The sequence below is a fragment of the Sturnira hondurensis genome, unplaced genomic scaffold (genome assembly GCF_014824575.4).
Source record: "Sturnira hondurensis isolate 20B ecotype Veracruz unplaced genomic scaffold, ASM1482457v3 Scaffold0000880, whole genome shotgun sequence".
Classification (NCBI taxonomy): Eukaryota; Metazoa; Chordata; class Mammalia; order Chiroptera; family Phyllostomidae; genus Sturnira; species Sturnira hondurensis.
The window spans coordinates 14,958,504-14,962,067 of record NW_028073511.1 but is presented as its reverse complement, the minus strand read 5'-3'; the positions used below and the strand labels follow the sequence as shown (position 1 = coordinate 14,962,067).

General features: G+C 36.1%; 1 non-coding gene across 1 annotated transcript; it reads right to left on the bottom strand.

Annotated features, from left to right (window-relative positions):
- Positions 1–629: 629 nt before the first annotated feature.
- On the bottom strand, positions 630–754 carry LOC118994517 (small nucleolar RNA SNORA68). Its single transcript, XR_005068065.1, has one exon. It is a non-coding gene; the product is annotated as a small nucleolar RNA SNORA68 (small nucleolar RNA).
- Between the last annotated feature and the right edge of the window lie 2,810 nt (positions 755–3,564).

The window sequence follows — 3,564 nt, the reverse complement described above, 5'->3', positions numbered from 1 at the left end:
ACTCATCCCAACTTTAAATAATCTCTATAAATTAATGTAGTCAGTAAACAAAATGCCAAGTGACTAGTATTTGTAGTTTTATTATTTAGGTTCCAGCAGGAAAAAGATCATACACTCACACAATGATACTTTAAATCGCAATTTTTTTTCAGGTAAGAAACAAAAACTGATTCAAAGATATGCACAAGTTGTATGATAACCATAAGGGACAGTGCAGTCGTCCAGTACTGGTGGTGCCAAATATTTTAACAATCCTAAGCCTAAGATGCAAAGGTCAGGTAAAAATTGATGGGAACTAAAGAAAAGTCTGTCTTAAGAAGAGCAATGATTTTCACTTGAGACACAGCTAACTGAAGGGCTCTGTGAGAGAAGTATATTCTGAGAAATAAATATGATGACAACTTTCCTTCTTCTCTTCAGTCCCCTACAGTGACTACCTAGTGGCTGAATCAATTTGAAACTTAATAAAAGGGATAACATGAACATGGTACATGCTTCCATTTATTTGTGTCTTCCTTAATTTCATTCTTCAGTGTTCTGTAGTTTTTAGTCCAGGTCTTTCCCTCCTTGGTTAAGTTTATTCCTAAGTACTTTTTTTGTTGCTATCATAAATGGGATTTTCCCCCCAGGAGTGTAGAACCTCCCAGTTCACTTTGAGAGGCACAGCCACAGCCCCCAAAAGTGACGAGATCTATTTGCTGCCAGCACCTCTGTTTAATATAAATGGAATTTTATTCCTAATTTCTGTTTCTGATATTTCATTGTTGGTGTACAAAAATGCCTTTGATTTCTGAATATTGACTTTGTGTCTTGCCATTTTTCCAAATTTACTTATTAGATAGAGTAGTTTTTTTTGTTGAGTCTATAGGGTTTTCCATTTACACTATCATGTCATCTGCAAATAATTACAGTTTTACTCTTTCCTTTCCAATTTGGACACTTTTTATTTCTTTTTCTTGTCTGATCACTGTGGCTAGGACTTCCAATACTATGTTGAATAGAAATGGTAAAAGTGGAGATCATTGTCTTATTCCTGCTCTTAGAGAAAAACTTTTAGTTTTTGTCCATTGAGTATTATATTGGCTTTAGGTTTCTCATATGTGGCCTTTATTACATTGAGGCATGCTCCCTCTATCCCTACTTTGCTGAGTGTTTTTATTATAAATGGGTGTTGTACCTTATCAAATGTTTTTTTCTGTTATCTATTGATATGATCATATGATTTTGTCTTTCCTTTTATGTAATGTATTATGTTAATTGATTTGCAAGTATTGTACCATCTTTGCATCCTTGGGATAAATTCTACTCTATCATAGTGTATGATCTTTTTAATGTATTGCTGGATATGATTTGTCAATATTTTGTGGAGTATTTTAGCTTCTATATTCTTTCGCAATATTGGCCTGTAGTTTTCTTTCTTTATTGTGACTTTATCTGGTTTTGGAATTAGGATGTAGGTTATATGGAACCATAAAGGACCCCAAATAGCCTCAGCAATTTTGAAAAGAAAGAACAAGGTAAGAGAGAGTATAATACTCGATATCAAACTATATTACAAGACCACTGTAATCAAAATACTCTGGTACTAGCATAAGAACAGACACATAGATCAATGGAACAGAATATAGAGCCCAGAAACAAAGCCAAGTCTCTACGGTCACCTAACATTTGACAAAGCAGGCAGGATCGTAAAATGGAGTAGAGTAGCCTCTTCAACAAATTGTGTTGAGAGATCTGGACAGGTACATGCAAAGAAATGAGACTAGTTCACCAAATTCCACCATACACAAAATAAACTCAAGATGGATAAAAGATTTAAATATGAGTTGTAACACCATAAAAGTCCTGGACAACAACATAAGCAGGAAAATTTCAGATATCCCATTCAACAATATTTTCATTGATATATCCCCTAGAGCAAGGACATAAAGGAAAGAATAGACAAATAGGACTTCATCAAGATAAAAAAATATTTTGCATGGCTAAAAAAAATCAGCAAAATGAAAAGGGAACCCATCATATGGGAAAACATATTTGCCAATGATATGTCAGACAAAGGTTTGATCTCCAAAATATATAAAGAACTCACATGACTCACCATCAGGAAGACAAACAATCTAATTAAAAATAGGCAAAGGACCTGAACAGACACTCTCCAAAGAGGACATACAGTGGGCCCATAGACATATGAAAGGATGCTCAGCATCACTAGCCATTTGAAAGATGCAAATTAAAAACACAATGAGATACCACCTCACATCTGTCAGAATGGCCATCACAAAAAAATCAGCAAACAACAAATGCTGGTAAGATTGTGAAGAAAAGGGACCCCTAGTACACTGTTGGTGGGAATGCAGACTGGTGCAGCCACTGTGGAAAACAGTATGGAATTTCCTCAAAAAACTAAAAATGGAACTGCCTTTTGATCCAGCAATTCCACTTCTGGGATTATATCCTAAGAGCCCGGAAACACCAGTTCAAAAGAACTTATGCATCCCAATGTTCATAGCAGCACGATTTGCAATAGCCAAGACCTGGAAACAGCCTAAGTGCCCATCTGTAAATGAGTGGATCAAAAAACTGTGGTATATTTACATAATGGAATACTGCACAGCAGAAAGGAAGAAGAAATTCTTACTGTTCATGACAGCATAGATGGAACTGGAAAGTATTATACTAAGTGAAATAAGTCAGGTAGTGAAAGACACATATCATATAATCTCACCTATAAGTGGAACCTAATTAACAAAACAAACAAGTGAGCCAAATAGAACCAGAGAAATGGAAATAAAGAACAAACTGACAGTGACCATAGGGAGTGGGGAGAGGGATAATGGGGGAAAGAAGGGGAAGGGTCAATTCCAGGAACATGTATGAATGACACATGGACAAGGACAATGGGGGATGATTGAATAGAACTGGGTTAGGCAGAGCAGGGGAGAGCAATGAGAGAAGAATTGGGGCAACTATAACTGAACAACAACAAAAAAGAAAAGGGATGAAATGAGTAGAGAGCAAGCTAAAGATGCATAGGATGTGTGGGCATGGGGGTCAACAGAAGGTACCTATAATAGTAACTGTGTCAGCTGTAGCTGAGTCTGCTCTAAATATATCTAGAGTTTCTGTTTATATCTCCACATTTCCAGAATAGCCCTTTCATCTCTTCTCCTCTCTCCAAAACTTCTTATGCTTTATGCCTAATCCTCATTCTCAGCAGTTTAGCTTGATTTCCATTTCACTGAGAAAAATAAGAGCAATCAGAAGAGAACTTCCACCAACTCCCAAGGACACATATATCCCACTATCAGCATGTGTGAGTGTGTTCTCTGCCTTCCTTCTGGTCACCATGAATGGTCTATTGTTGGAGTTATCTGAGGCCAAATAATTCACTTGCACATTAGATTTCATGTATTTGTGCCTATTCAAGCATATCGCTAAAAAAAATTGTACTTTTCTCTGTATCATACATTTCTCCCTCTCTATTTAATCATTTCTGTCAGCATACAAAGATACAGTCATTTCTTTCATTAAGGGAAATTCTCTGAAAGTTGTTAGAAGACAAAT